Below are 17110 nucleotides of genomic sequence, written 5' to 3'. Positions count from 1 at the left end.
AATATGGCAATAACTATAACTCACCCAGGAACGGCAACAAGTATTACAGAGGGAATAACGACAACCGGAACGGGTATTGGAGCGCCAATAGACCGACAAATTATCAACAAAGAAACCAAAATCAACAAGCGGAGCAAGAAAAGAGAATACAGCTAGAAGAGGTGGAGGTAAGACCACCAAACCCCGATGAACGTTCGAATTGACAGCTAAGCGCCCATGCCAAAGAGAATGACGCACCGACCCAGGACAATTGCAGCACCTTGAACAGAGAAGTAAATACCTTATCAAGAGAAGAGAAGAAGGAAGAAAGAAATCCGCAGGGACCAGATGTAAGCGAAGACAGGAAAATACCAATATCATGTTGGGACGAATTTAATAGGGAGAATGCTGACGAGGGAGATGAATTACCAGAGGCATGCACAACGAATGTAAGAGGAAAGGACGAAGTAATGAGTATTGCAGAGCTATTTGAGATGGAAACCAGGGAAAGCGAATTCAATAAGGATAATGCGCAGTCGACAGAAGTTGACAATAAGTTACTAGTGGGCACACAACTCAACGTATGTAATGAAGGAAGTTATGAAGCGATAATTAGAGCATTTAGATGCGATTATGTGGAAGTAGCGACGAAGAAGGAGAAGATAGACGAGGACGAGGAAAAAGTAGAGGATGTTGAAGAAAGCGTAAATGAAGGAAGAAATGGAGAAGACGAAATAAAAGAGAGAGAAGCAGCAGTCGAAGCTTATCCTACAGAAAGATCGAATTCACAAGGGAATTTCCTAAAAAGACTCATGTATGACTCAGTGGAGGATTCGTTGATGCAAGAAGAAGATGAACAGACCCAACCCTTTTAAATTCAACCAATTGTGAAGGCCATGGTAAAGCATATCCCAGTCAATATTGTAAGTGATAGCGGAAGTGAACTGACTGCGATCTCAGAAAATTTATTCATGCAGTGTAATGCCAATCAGGAATTGCCAGTTCTGTAAACATGTAAGATTAGAGTAAGAGGTCCTATTAGAAACAATGCTGCGGAAGTTACAAGACAAACAAGGTTAACTCTTTCGTGTCAAGGTCAAAAGATCGAAGCCAACTTTTGATTATACCTAAACTAACTGTAGATTTGATTATAGGAGCAGATTTTTTAAAATGAGAGACGAGCGATAATAGATATGGGGAAAGGTAGCGTAACATTCGGGAATGTTACACTTCTCTTTGAACAAAAGCTAAAATTAGAAGAAATAGCAGTTATAAACAAAAAATTAAGAATGATGTGAGATAAAGAGGATGAAGAATTAGAATGGTATGCACAAAAGGGGGAATCGCCTCAACTCATGTTAGAAGTCCATGAAGAAATCGACGAAAAATTGCAAGAAGTTCAAGGTATTTCGGAACACAGTACAAGATAAATAGTGGGTATTTTACGAGATAATGCAGAGGTATTTTTACCTAAGACTGGCAGTATTAAACACTTCCAGTAAAAGTTATAAGATTAATTTTATTACTGGTAAATAATCAGCACAATATTTCAAGATTATGTTGCAGATAAGATCGTCAGGAGAAAGAAGAATGAAGAGAGAGGAAGGTTGGAAAAAGAAAGTAGTTTCAATAAAAACAAAAACAAAAATAACACCAATAGTTCCATAGATTAAGGTGAAGGAATAAAACGTAGATAGTCTAACAGCATGAAATACTAAAATGCTATACACCATGACACTACACAAAATAAAAAACGAATTTGAGGATTCTTGTAGAAGTTAAGACTCAAAATATCTTAGAATTGTAACGTGGAAAGGGCACAGAAATTTGTAAAGCGTTTTAAGAAGGCGCAAAACAATGTAGGTACTACACATATGTTAGATGATTATAAGTAACACTTTTTGTAAGAACCATTGTAAAAACTCTAGCAACAACCAGATGCAACAACCCACAAGTTGCAACATGAGAAGTATCAAGAAAAGGACGTAATTAGCAAGACACAATTCCTACAAGGCAGAAGCATCGAGAGAAGGGAAAGGACAGTGAGACCAACAAAGGGCACTTGTAAATCTACTGCTGAAGCAAACACCGGACTTTTACCGCTCATAATCCCAGGGACTCAGCGGAGCGAGCAAATAACGGTCCAATGAGAAGACCGCTTGGGCAAGCCACAACTGACAAAAAAATATGTGTAAAGGTCACACTACTGCTATTAAACAGCACGCTGATGCACGAAACTGAAGAAAACTTCCACAAAGTAAAAATGACACACCCAAACAATTTATCAAGCTGTTACCAAGAGGAGAACTTAAAAGTGACTAGTTATCAATAAATATTTCCATATCCTGCCAGAGAAGAACCAAGAATCAAGTAAGAAGCAGAGAAAAAGCAGGAAGAACAGAAGTTGAAGATTCGCAAGATTGAGACCAAGAAAGAAGATGGGTGAAGAATAGATGACATACCTTCCCAAACCCCTATCCTATTGTAAATTAGTCGTCTGCGAAGTATTACTACAAAAAACAACCACAGTCAGCGACACATAACGATGACTTTCACGCATACAAAGCTAGTAAACCACGAGATTCTGCACTCACAGCTCCATTCCATTATGGGACCTCCACAACAGCAACACACACTTGCAAGGCCAACAATGAACGACAAACGAAGCTGTACATCAAATACTTGCCCACATCCATCTCGCTCAAGTCCATCACCTTCGTGCAAAAACATTCGCCAACCTCATGCTTAAACATTCATAGGATTGTGTGAATGTGTGAAATCAAATTATGTGATGTAGGAACTGTGCAAAAGAAATGTGTGAAAAACTAAATAAGTTAAGCACACCAGACAGTTAATAAACTACAAAATAACAGTCATCGACTATGGACTTAAGTTAAAAATAGATTGTCGACAAAAATAAGTCATTAGTTCTGAAATGGACAGTATATATAGAACAAAAGTAAGGCATAATAAATACTAAAACTATATGCCACTTATTTTCCCCTCATAAAAATAAAAAATAATTATATTTTTCTTATTTTCTCCTTATAAAAGCAAAAAATAAAAAATTATCTTGTAGGATGTTTTCCCTTTCGTTTCAACATTTGTACCATTTGTTAGGATAATATCTCAATACTTGTTTATGTATATTTCTTTGTCAATGCAATTCTTGGAAATAATTCATATTTGTTAGTGTAACTATGTTCAAATGAGTGTCTAGAAACAAAAACATTTTACTTGTACATGATATTTAGAAAATGTGTTAGGAATAGATTTTACTTAATTACTACATTTATAAAAAATATTTCTAAGAAAATCGATGTGAAAGACTCCTCACTTTCGATAACAAACTTCTTAAAAAACAAACTTCACACTCAAATAAAGAAAGAAAATAATTAAAAATTAATAATAATAATAATAATAATACAAAAATATTCTTCTCTTGTCAATATAAACATATTTTCGAGAATAATGTGGAAGAATATAAAAATATAAATTAGTAATACAAACTAGCATAGAACCTGAATAACGTGGCTGAACATTAGCAACAAAATTAGAAAAAGGAATAATTTTTTACTGGCTTAGACAATGATTCAATCATTGCCTAACTTCAGTGCAAAAATTAAGTTCGAAGGGTGGTAATATGTAAGGTGTCAGGCAAATCCAACACCTTCCATGAAAACCCTGACATGATAAGCAAATCCAGTAGTATGTCACATAGCTCCGAATAAATCGTGACATTAAATTAACCATAGTAATACGAGTAACGAGTGAGCAAATGGAATACCACAGACTAACACAAGAATGCCTAAATGCATGTCATACCTTCCCACCGTGAGACAGACGCAGTTCCGAGGGGAGAAACGAGAACAGAAGCCGAGATCAGAACCATGTTAAGCTAGAAGGCCCTACGATAAGGGACCGACACCCACGTCGCCAGCTAACCGCTAGCACCACCCCCCAGCCCAAGTTAAAAGCTAGAGCCTTCCAGAAGAACAGTATAGATCTTACTATATCACTAAAAGGGCCACACCAGACGCAAGTTTTAGCGTGAGACTTTTTCGCGTCTCTGTTACGTTGAAAACGTTAGAAACATTGCTCCACCACGAAAAGTAACTGACAGGACCACCCCCCAGCCCATGTTAAAAGATAGAGCACTCCAGAAGAACAGTATAGATCTCACGATAACACTAAAAGGGCCACACCAGCTGCAAGTTTTAGCGTGAGACCTTTTCGCGTCTCTGTTACGTTGCAGACTTTAAAAACATTGCCCCACCACGAAAAGTATAACGTTTCTCATTGGATAGACAGAATTTTTGTAGGCGGAGCTTAAGGTTAACATTAAGACCCTTCTTACTCAGATGAAAACACAGCCAGACAGGTTTTCTTTAAAACCAACTTCGGTAAATTGTAGTAAGAGGAAGTTAGGCAAGAGTTGCTTCGGAGACGGCGAGATGTGAGGAGCTGCGCCACCCTGACGCTGCTAAACACCGACAAGATAATGAAAGCCCGCGATGCCGCATTTTTGAGAGCATAAAGCTGCACTCAGAACTGCAGAAGTCTCATCTGTTACACCCTCGTTTTGCGTAATACTAGAGTCGATCGTCAATTAAAGCTCATAGTATTCACATTTGCTACATAAGTTAAAATCTGAAACGCGGTGATTTTTCTGTTATATAATTATTGAGAAGCCACATCAGCCACTGTAATTTACGACAAGTTAGATAAGTAATTAAAGAAAATTGAGGGTCACTGTAGACCATTTTGATAGTTTTCTCTTTTGTGAAACTTAATTTAAACCTATATTATAGATGTGATATGGCATAGGTCATCCTTCGATCCATTGTAGAACTTGGAGACCAATTCAGGGAATATTCGTTCGCATTTTTGTTGAACGCAGTTGGTTTTTATCATCCTGTATTACAATATTTCCTTTTATCAATAGTGCAATTTATAAACAACGTTTTGTGAGTAGAATAAAATTTCCAGTGGTAAACTTAACTGCTTTTTTGACCTTATTTTACCAGCTAACTAAAAATAGGAAAGCCTTGAACCCCTTCAACTAACTTTAGTTAGTAGTAAGATTCTTTTACAGGAGCTGACGCTGAAATCATTAAGTATTTGGTTATATCATCGCTAGTCTCACTGAACTCCTCTGAACTCTACATGTCATGTGTGGTCTGGCGTCTCCTTACCAGCAACAGGTCCCAGGCTCAAACTAGTCAATTCCCTAAAAAACACGCTCAGAGGGTCGTTGCGCGAAAGTGGTAGGGAGACAGGACATAGAACAACAGACACCATGCAGAATGTTAGCTAGCTTTAACAGTTTCTCTCCACTCCCCAATTGTCAGAAAGCGACAAAAATCGGAAACCATCGGTCAGATAGCATTTTTGCTTCAGCACCCGCTCGCCAGTCTGTTATTCTATAACATCACAGCGAAATAGCAGTCAAAACTTCAGTGTTGGCATGATGTAGCCGTGTAGGACCGTTTTTATGACCCCACTGTAGCTACACCGTTCACGAAGATCTATCTCGCCATGGGTCTGTAGGTTACTGGTCGGGCAAGCTAATAGTCACTAACATGCTACTTTAAAGAAGAAACGAAAACGTTTAGATGGAATCCGAGAAGCGTAGAACAGTGATGGTCAAAGCTCAGACACATGACAACGCAGATAAATACGTATCATGTATTGAAAGTCGACGATGAGCGAAGTCGCATCACGGTATCTCTGAGATACTGTTTTCATGAATGACGCTTCTACGCTGTTGCTAAGAAATTAGATACAACAAAATATACAGAAATATCTACACTCAATATTTCCATTATTGATCTTTAGAAACTATTTGAACAAGGCTCTCAGCCACAACGGAATACCCTTTAGCTTCGACTTTGAATGTGCTATAGTACTAGCATTTGAACTAAAACACACACACAGAGAAATGTTCGTATAGTGCAGTCTTACATAACTGAAAAAAGGTAACTCCTTTTCACAAAGTGAATAAATGAAAGGGTGTATAAATTTACAGACCGTTGTCACTGATGAATGTTACATGTTCCTGGAGCGTGTTCAAATGGCCCTGAGCACTATGGGACCTAACTCCTATTGTCATCAGTCCCTTAGAACTACTTAAACCTAACTAACCTAAGGACATCACATGAATCAATGCCCGAGGTAGGATTCGAACCTGCGACCGTAGTTGTCGCGTGGCTCCAAACTGTAGCGCCTAGAACCGCTCGGCTATTCCGGCCGGCGGAGCCTGTTGTAAGGTCGTTAATGACATTAATTACGGAAATGAAATTTTTGTCAAAGAATCAGTCCGAGATTAGGCAGTATGACCGATGTGAAACAGCGATCGCTTTGGTCACACACAAAACCCTGAAAATAATATCAGGAAGCCGAAAGATTACGGCGATTAGATATTCAAAATTCGTTCAACACTGTGTCACATTGTTGACTGTATTCCAACAAAGCGTAACTGCATTTCTAATCTTCTCAACACACAAAACTATTTATTAGGTCAATCCAGCAGTAGTGAATGTTCTATGACGAAGTTATAGTACATTGAGCAAAAAAATTAATGCTTCACTCTTTCGAACTCCATAATTGATACCGATTGCGACGCGTAAGTTTGAAATCTGTCTTAAAGGTGCCTGTGACTTCCCTCTGTAAGGATGCAAACGTGTAGAGTCCTGCGACTTCACCTTCGGGCGCGGTGTCGACACATGCGAGAAAAAGGCCACAGCTCAGAAGTTCATACGAGCTGTTATGTGGATTAACGATGTCACATTGTAACACAATTATTCATCTAATTTAGAAAAGTTTTTTTCCTTTAAAATTTGTTGTAATACACGTTGAAGACCCAAAGAAACCGGTACAGGTATGCGTATTCAAATGCAGAGAACCGTGAACAGGTAGAATACGGTGCTAAGGTCGGCAACGCCTATATAAGACAGCGAGTGTCTGGTCCAGTTGTTAGATTGGTTAGTGCTGCTACAACGGCAGGTTATCAAGATTTATGTTAATTTGAACGTGGTGTTATAGTGGGCGCACGGACGAAGGGCATAGCATCTCCGGGGTAGCGATGAATTCGGGGATTTTCCCGTACGACTGTTTCACGAGTGTACCTTGGACATCAGGTATCCAGCAAAACATCAAATATCCGACATCGCTGCGACCGGAAAAAGGTCCTGCAAGAATGGAAGTGAAGAGAATCATTCAAGGTGATGGAAGTGCAACCCTTTAGCAAATTGCTGCAGATTTCAGTGCTGGGCCATCAACAAGTATCAGCGTACGAAACATTCAACGAAGCATCATCGATATGGGCTTTCGGAGCCGAAGGCCCACTTGTGTACCCTTGATGACTGCACGGCAGAAAGCTTTATGGCCTCGCCTGGGCCGGCAACACCGATATTGTAATGTTGATGACTGAAAACATGTTACCTGGTCGGACGAGTCTTGTTTCAAATTGCATCGAGCGGATGCATGTGTACGGGTGTGAAGACATCTTAACGAAACCATGGAAACTTCATGTCAACAGGTGACTGTTGAAGCTGGTGGTGGCTCCGTAATGGAGTGGAGTGCGTGCAGTTGGAGTAATATACGATCCCTAATACGTCTAGATACGACTCCGACAGGTGAGATGTACGCAAGCACTTTGTCCGATCCTTCATGTCCATTGTATATTCCGACTGACTTGGGCAATTCCAGCAGGGCAATGCGACACCCCACACGTCCAGAATTGCTACATAGGAACACTCTTGGGAGTTTAAACATTTCCGCTGGCCACCAAACAAACCAGGCATGAATATTACTGAGCAAGCCTTGCAACGTGCTTTTCAGAGGAGATCTCCACCCCCTTGTACTCTTACGGATTTGTGGGCAGTTCTGCAGGATTCATGGTGTCAGTTCCCTCCTGCTCTATTTCAGACATTGGTCGAGTCCATGAAACGTCGTGTTGCGGCAGCCGGCCGCTGTCACCGAGCGATTCTAGGCGCTTCAGTCTGGAACCGCGCGAACGCTACGGTCGCAGGTTCGAATCCTGCCTCGGGCATGGATATGTGTGATGTCCTTAGGTTAGTTAGGTTTAAGTAGTTCTACGTCTAGGGGACTGATGACTTCAGATGTTACGTCCCACAGTGCTTAGAGCCATTTGAACCATTTTTTTGTTGCGCAACTTCTGCGTATCAATACGATTTTAGGCAGGTGTACGGATTTCTATGGTTCTTCAGTGTAGCTGTGATATGCAAAGACTATACGGAAAGCGTGATATATGTGTTATTAGAGTGCTTTTGCTAATGTATGTTCGTAACATACGCAAAGAAATGTGTGAAATATATAATATATTAAATAATATTGTGTCATGGATTAATGCGACGAAAATATTTATGTAATTTTATATATTTGTCCAAATTGTTAGTTGCATAAAATGATACATGGTTACGGATAGTGAATAGGATATGTGTTTTGTAAAAGATGGGGTGCTTTTGTACTGCATGGAAGCTACTGTGGGAAGCGTAAAAGGTGGCTTGGGTTTTGGCGCGCTACCTGTTGACCGAGTGGGAATGAGAGGACACAGTCTGTAGGCAGCGGTGAATGAGGCGGATCAGGCGATGCCTTGCCTGAAAGTTGTTGCACAATAGCCTCAGATGGCGGCTGTAGAATTGTTACGGCTTTCGAACAAGTTGTAGCGCTATTGTATGGACATTAAACGACGCTCAGAAGAATTTATTCGTCCATACTTCAAAATACTTGTACGCCTTACCGAGGGTAACGAAGTAGCCATTACTGTCCGCAACACGGAACAATTACAACCAACGGGTTACGAACTCTATAATCAAAATTGTAAAAGGTTAAATCATTAATTCAAAATATACTTTCCTGAGTAGTTATTATATTAAATACAAAATTTCGTTCATCCTGTTACTTTATTCCTGATCATCCACCTATGTAGTGTCATTTCCTGGGGCTTGTTTATTCTGAGTAAACATGTTATAAAGACATTTGAAGTACTTTATTCAGAATCGACAAGTACTAATTTCCGTTTTTGAATAAATATCTGAAAGTAATTGTGGTGGACTAACTTTTCAAGTGCGAGTTAAAGTACTGTATGTTTTTCTTATTAGAAGTTCTGAAGTGTAATTTTACTAAATTACTGAAGTAGATATTTTCAGACAAATTTAACGATTTTAATATCATTATCTCTTTGTACATAAGTTACAAGAGTAATGTGAAAGTGAGTAAAGACGTTTTGCTAAAAAGACGAACTTGTCATGCATAAACACTGTGGTTTTACAAGTTCTAGTTTTGTGAACTGTAAAGATAAAATTCTTCCAGTTATAAATGAAATTCAGTAAAGTAAAATGAGTTATAAAAAGAAAATTGGTTCAGTGGCTCGGCAACACTGAAGTACGGTTGCATAAAAATACTGAATTACAAAATTGCTTGGTTCAAATGGCTCTGAGCATTATGCGACTTAACTTCTGAGGTCATCAGTCGCGTAGAACTTAGAACTAATTAAACCTAAGTAACCTAAGGACATCACACACAACCATGCCGGAGGCAGGATTCTAACCTGCGACCGTAGCGGTCGCTCGGCTCCAGACTGCAGCGCCTAGAACCGCACGGCCACTCCGGTCGGCGAATGACAATATAGAGTGACCACACCGTACTTTGGCTTTTAGCAGATCATCTGTTAAGAGAAAGGTATAAACAAAGTGTCTAAATAAATTTAAATTTGTGTATTATGTTATTAGAATATTTAATATTTAATTTGTAGGTTATACAAAATGCAAACATAGAAATAACCCTTTGCCAAATTCTTTTAGTACATAGTGATGATTGATAATTCGTGGCCGGGTTTAGTATTTAAAAGTTTCCTGTGTATGTCTCAGAGCCACGTCCAGGAAAGTTATATTTAACTGTCAAGGTATGTTAGGGATCAGCTTCTCTGGAACTTCACAGATTCTTTGCCTGAAGAATGTGGCGACCGTAAATCCAGTAGACGAACCACATAACTTGGTACAAAAAAGTTCTAGATTCAGTATTATTCCATTTACCTGGGTTTCTTTCCAACAGCTAGGAAACTCCCAGGAAAAGGAACTAACGTCTAATTTCCATATCCGTTAGTCATATATCACGATTAAATCCTGTAAAAAGGGTAACATTATACTTCTGTGGAAAATTTGCACCCTTATGATGTGTATACCATATGCACACTTCCCCGCATAATAGTGTTATATGTGGCTTTTTGACACGACTGTTTGTTCTGTTATGTTACCGTGTTATAATATTGGCAGCAAATTTCACCACAATTCTGCCAAACGTTATCGTGTACGTGTCACACGATGAGAGGGTCGTCACAGCCCCTCTTAGCCAACTTCCCTCCTTGTTTCGACCTCCCTGCATCGGACGTCAGAATCGTGACACCCTGCGTTGAGGTCGAGCAGTGTTCTTCTGCGTGGCTGAGGAAAACATTTCAGACACACCGCCGCTCAGAATGGAAACGAAAAGGCCTCAGAGGGTGACTTAAAGGGTGTCAATGAAAACATCCCTTTCTATAGGGTGTTGATTTCCACACATTTCGCAATTGGAAACGACAGTTAGTAGTTCGGCAAAAGGAAGATTGCTTGGCAACTTCATACTGCTGACACCCTTGGACGTTTGAACCCTTCTCTGATAACAATGTGGCGTTGCAACCCCACTGAAAGTGATCGTTCACATTTGGAGTACAAGCGACCGCAGTTTTTTCTCTTGTGTACAGGTTGAAACTTTTGTGGCGGCGTTCGTAGCGACAAACAATTCGCTGTAGAAACGGCTTACGAAGTCACCGCCACACTTTTAATAGCGGGCCGACCGGTCCGCTGGAACAGTGAACAGAAAGATGAAAACCCAAACACTCTGATTAAATAAAAGTCGGTACTTATCTTTATTAACGAAGATACAGAATCACAGTAGTGAACTCCGTGCCTACAGAAATCTGTCTAGTTCGAGTCGGAGCGGCTAGGTCAGCGTCGGCTGACGACAAACAACAACTCTGCTGCGATGAACACAAAACTGACTAGCAAGTACACAATTCGGTGGCGAGTATACAACTGAGCGGCGAATACAGAACTGTCCTAGCGCTCGCGACTCCAGCGCTTAAGAAGCCAGAAGCCAGCGGTGGCGCGCGCAGACTTGCGGCGATTTCCTGTCTCGCTGGCGCTGCTTATGCGGACGGCGTCCGGACTTTGATGCTGCCAACCTTTTGGCAGCGGGCTCGGGTGGCATTACTGGCTAGGATATAACACTCCTCCCCCCCAAATCGCCACACCGTCGTGGAATAATGACGTGGCGAGCGTCGACGGCGGGGGAGGGGTCTGGCCGCAGGCGTAGCAGAAGAGACCGGGGCGGAGAGTGTTGTCGGTGGCAGTCCCCGGTCCGCACCCCAGCATTGGCTGCGCGGGGCCTCGGAAAACTCCGACTGAAAACCGAGGTCAGGGTGCACGCCTGTGACCACGGGCGCAGCTTCTGGTACTGGACGCGACGGGGCGTCGGGACCCACGAAGAGAGGCAGCGTCTCCTGACGCTGCGTCGACGGCTGCTGAGTGGGCGCCGGACAAGGCGCTGCGGTGTCAGACTCCTTGGGGGTGCCCAAGGAAAGCGGCTGCAAGACAGGCTGCACAGCCACCGCTTGGGAAGGCGGCCCGGCTGAGGGGTCGACGTCCATCAGCTCCGAAGGCGGTGGCGACTGAAGAGGGACCGCAGGCGCCGGAGCGACCACCTGGGGCGCTCCCGGATGAAGCTGCGGGGGAGGCATCGACGGGACGGGCTGTCGGCGTGGTAGCGGCGACGGCTGCTGTGCTGCCCTGGGGGTGGCAGCGAAGTCGGAAGGCGCGGCTGGAACCCGCCGCGGACCAAATCTGTGGACAAAGAACGAGCGGCAGAATCCGGGCGGCCAGCGCGGCGCAACTGGTTCTGATGCCTCCTGTGCACCCCAGTAGCACCTTGAACAGTATAAAAACCGCGACCCTGGACACTTATCACGGTACCACGTTCCCAACGACGGCGACCGTGATAAACTCTGAAAAAAACGGCGTCGTTGCGCTGAAAACGCGCGCGATGCTCAGAAGCGGCGGGTCGATCCGGGGGGTGCAACAACCGTAGTGGGGTGCGATGACTACGGCCGTGGAGAAGCTCCGCAGGCGAGGGGCCGTCGCGTGGCGTGGTCCGGTACGACGACAGGAACGTGATGAGGGCCTGCTGACGAGAGTGCGTAGCACGAAGGCGGTCCATATGATCCTTGAATGTGCGTACAAAACGTTCCGCTGCACCATTCGATTGAGGGTGGAACGGCGGAGTAAGAACATGGCGAATGCCATTGGCAGAACAAAAACTTTCAAATTCAGCAGAGGTAAATTGTGGACCATTGTCAGACACTAAAACTTCTGGAAGACCCTCAATACAAAAAATTGAAGTCAACGCCTGTATAGTTTGTGCAGACGTTGTAGACTGCATGGGCACAACAAACGGAAAATTACTAAATGCATCTATCACGATGAGTCAACGAGAATTCCAATATGGACCAGCGAAATCAATATGTACTCGCTGCCAGGGACCGGCAGGGCGTGCCCACTCAAAATAGCGTTGAGGCGGAGCAGCTTGGTGTTCGGCACACGTCGAACAATCTGTAGACATCTGCGTAATCTGCTTATCATGCCGATCCATGTACAATGACGGCGGGCAAGCTGCTTGGTGCGGATCACTCCCCAATGACCTTGATGCAACAAGTCGAGGACCTTGGATTGGAGCACTTGGGGAACCACTACACGAAGCTGGTCATTCTCGGTGCGTAACAGCAAAACTCCGTGCGAAACAGACAACAGATGACGTTGCGGATAATAGCGACGAACCACAGGATCCGATATGTCCTTTGCCTTGGACGGCCAACCACGTTGAACAAAACGTAATAAGGACATGTTTTGAGGCATCAAGGGATCACAAATTTAGCATTGGAGGGCAGCGTGGAGGGTAAAAATCGTAGAGGGAGACCAAGAGATCAATACACTAAGCAGATTCAGAAGGATGTAGGTTGCAGTAGGTACTGGGAGATGAAGAAGCTTGCACAGGATAGAGTAGCATGGAGAGCTGCATCAAACCAGTCTCAGGACTGAAGACCACAACAACACAACAACAACAACGGGCAGCACTAGAATTGTTCTTGCGTTTACGCAAACAAACAGTCTGGATGTGTCCTTTCCTTTGACAAAAGTGACAAACCGCGTTTCTCAACGGGCAACGTTCACGAGGATGAGCAAGAACACACTTAGGGCAAGACTTAACTCTATCATTTTGCACACGCGGCTGACGAATGTGTTTAACATGACGCGGCCGGCTAGTGTTTACAGTCTGACTCTGCCGGTGGGGCCGCGGGCGTGACATAACTTGCTTAGCACAGGCAATTTGAGAAATACATGGCTGATCTAACTCACACTCAGCATAGTCAAAAGTATCTTGGGCTTCAATGATGTTCATCACAGTCTCTAATGACGGGTCAGGCAACTTTAAGATAGCAGCACGAATACGAGAATCTGCAATGTTTTGAGTAATAGCGTCTCGTAACATGACATCACTGTAGGAAGCTCCACACACACAATTAAATCAGCACTGACGGGTGAGGCCCCGTAAATCTGTTAACCACTGTTTATTAGATTGATGGGGCAGTTTCTTTAATCTGAAGAACTTGAATCTGGCTGCTGTCACATGAACTCGCGACTCGAAATACTCAGCAAGCTTGTTAACAACAACGTCATAGTCTAAAGCTTCTGGCTTGGATTCCGGGAACAACTTACAAAGTAGTCGATAGACTTCCACGCTTGCAGTGGAAATTAAATAAAACTGCCGCTCAGTACCTGTGATTTTGTAGACTGTCATGTGCGCCTGCAACTGCGCGAAATATTCTCGCCATTCTTCTCTGGATGCATCAAAAGCACGGAAAGGTGATGCTGCCTGTGCTTGTTCCTTTTGTGGTGGAGGATTAGCCGCTTGTTTGGCGATTGCGTCCACCAGACTTTGTATTTGCTGACTCTGTAACAAGATCAACTGTTGTAATTCGGCAGACATAGTGAACACAAATTAAACCAGCCCCCAAAATTTTATCGCTATAATTAGTATAACCAGAAACAAGTTGAACCAGCCCTGCACACGAGTTCGGAAGTCCTCGTCGCCAGTTTTGTGGCGGCGTTCGTAGCGACAAACGATTCGCTGTAGAAACGGCTTACGAAGTCACCGCCACAGTGAACAGAAAGATGAAAACCCAAACACTCTGATTAAATAAAAGTCGGTACTTATCTTTATTAACGAAGATACAGAATCACAGTAGTGAACTCCGTGCCTACAGAAATCTGTCTAGTTCGAGTCGGAGCGGCTAGGTCAGCGTCGTCTGACGACAAACAACAACTCTGCTGCGATGAACACACAACTGACTAGCAAGTACACAATTCGGTGGCGAGTATACAACTGAGCGGCGAATACAGAACTGTCCTAGCGCTCGCGACTCCAGCGCTTAAGAAGCCAGAAGCCAGCGGTGGCGCGCGCAGACTTGCGGCGATTTCCTGTCTTGCTGGCGCTGCTTATGCGGACGGCGTCCGGACTTTCATACTGCCAACCTTTTGGCAGCGGGCTCGGGTGGCATTACTGGCTAGGATATAACAGAAACCACTAGGGACCGTTCAGAACCTTTCGACAAAATTTGAACGTGATCTGAAGCAGTTCAGCATACTTCTTCTTTTCAACCATTCTGATTTGCGCTCTCCTGTGGCGTGCTGACGTGGGATTGCAACATTAACACGTGTATGAATAAAACGACTAAGGTTCCCCCTATGACCCATCAGTTCGGCAGCAGCGCCTGAGGGTTAGGCAATTCCTCTTGTCACTCCTTGGGTGGGGTTTGCACTGCCGCATATCACGCCGCAGAAGGGCGGAAAACAGAATGGCAGTAAAAGCGTAAGTACCCTTCACTGCTTCGGATCACGTTCAAATTTCATTGAATGTTTTGGAACCGTTCCTAGTGGATCCAGCTTGTACACGAGAGCACAAAACGCGGTCACGTTGCATTCCAAAGGGATGCGATCAGGTAAAAGTAGGACGCAGTGCCGTAGCGTCCTTAGAGAAGGTTTGACACATCCGTAGGTGTCAGCAGTGTCAAAAGTTGTGAAGAATATCTTCCCGTTGCTTATCACACTACGAAATGCCGTTTTCGATTACGAAATGTATGGGAATCAACGCCTCAAGGAAAGGGGTGGTTTCATTGTCGCCCTTCAAGTCACCTCCTAAAGCCTTTTCAGTTCGATTCTGAGCGGCGGTATGTTTGAAATGTTTTCCTCGGTCACCCATAAGAAAACTGCTTGATTTCAACACTGGGTGTCGTGGTACCGACTTCCATCGCAGACACATCAAGAAAAGGGACGAAATGTGGATAAGAGGGCCGTGATAACCTTCTCGTCGTGTGACACGTCCAGGTACCGTTGGGCAGATTTGTGCTGAAATTTGGTGTCAATGCGACCACATTAATCCATATTGCAGCTCACATGAACTTCCGAGCTGTGCCGTTTTCTTCACGCTGTTTGAAGCATCGCCGTGCCTGCCACGCTTTTGCATTGTTACAGAGGAACGTTGTAGGCGCTTATGTGTGGAAATGGGTGCGAATTACGTCGTTTAGAAAAAGTGATCCCTTAACTTTGTAGCGCGTAGTACTTAGAGGAATATACTCGCTGCATATTTATATAGTATGAAGATCTGGGGAGTATTTGTATTTGATGTGATGACAACGGCCATTAATTATAGATGAAAGCAAGTTAATCTGTGTAATAAGTAGTATCAGATTACAGCTTTAATCTTAGTCACGTAAATACGTAAAAAAATATGAGTAGTAGATCGACGTGCAACCAGCAATAGGAAAGGCGACTAGATTTGTGGGTAGCTTTCTGGGAAAGTGCAGTTCATCCTCTCAGAAAATTATTTCCTTGGACAATTGTACAAGCGCTTCCAGCGTACTACATTGTTCGAGGTCATGATCAAGGGTGCAATGCTTGTAATGATGACGAAGGAGTGTTTCTAGGATCACAGCATGTTAGTATAATTATAATGTAATAGAAGTTCCCACAAAACTAAAATGGGAGGCACTTGAAGATTTTTGGTGCGGCATAACCATCTTTTGAAATTTAGAGGGCCGGTATTTGGGATAGGCTGTGCAACCATGTTACTGCCTTCAGTCCAATCTGACAAAGGCACAACACCAATTCAGATTAGATTATACTGAGGCCTAAAAGTATTTAGTTTCTTCCAGTATCTTACACTTTGCAAGATAGTGGCTGATTACAACTCTGTGCCAGACAGGGACACGAGCCTGGTACTTTGTCTTCATTTGGCATGTAAGTTTCAAAACAGCGGTCACTCCGCTACAAAGTAAATGATTTACTCTCCTAAAAGTCGCTATGCTGTGGATAAGCCATTTCTAAGTGATATCCTTAACGCCAAGAGTGTTAGGCTCACAGGATATGCAAGAGAGATTGTGTGAAGTTTGAAAAGTAGGAGGGAGCTTCTAACAAAATTAAAAATATGCCGTTGGGTCATGAATCGTTCTTAAGTAGGTCAGTAATAGCAACGTTCTGGGCTAGGGTACCGGTAAGGAAATCATTTTTGGTTTCACACGAAGTTACGTTCAGTTCGTCGTCACCATTGTGAATAGGCTTTTATAGATGGCGAAGTTCCACTTTCTTCAGTTACAGTCATTTATTCCTGGAGAGGGTTATATTTCCTTTCTTTATAATTTGCTTTTACTTTCTTTGATCCCCAAAGCTACTGAATTAGTTGCACTGTAACAAGAGGTCTGGATAGATCTTCCATTGTCTGCATATCAATGAGGTTACGCAAGGAGTCCACAGTGAGCTCGATGTGGCTAGCGAGGTCTTGTACGAGGTGTGGAGAAACTTACTGAACGAAAAACTGTAGGATCTGCATGGACTGGGCCACTTACAGCATCATGACGCTTACCTCCTGTGATCCTAAGCGATCCTGTGCTCCTTTCTGCTGCTATAGTGTTGAAGACTGATGGTCTAGCTAGTGTGCCAAATCCCAGCGCGAGATTTGCCAC

Source organism: Schistocerca piceifrons, chromosome 1 (assembly GCF_021461385.2).
Source record: "Schistocerca piceifrons isolate TAMUIC-IGC-003096 chromosome 1, iqSchPice1.1, whole genome shotgun sequence".
Taxonomy (NCBI): Eukaryota; Metazoa; Arthropoda; class Insecta; order Orthoptera; family Acrididae; genus Schistocerca; species Schistocerca piceifrons.
Note: the sequence above shows the minus strand (reverse complement) of the source record.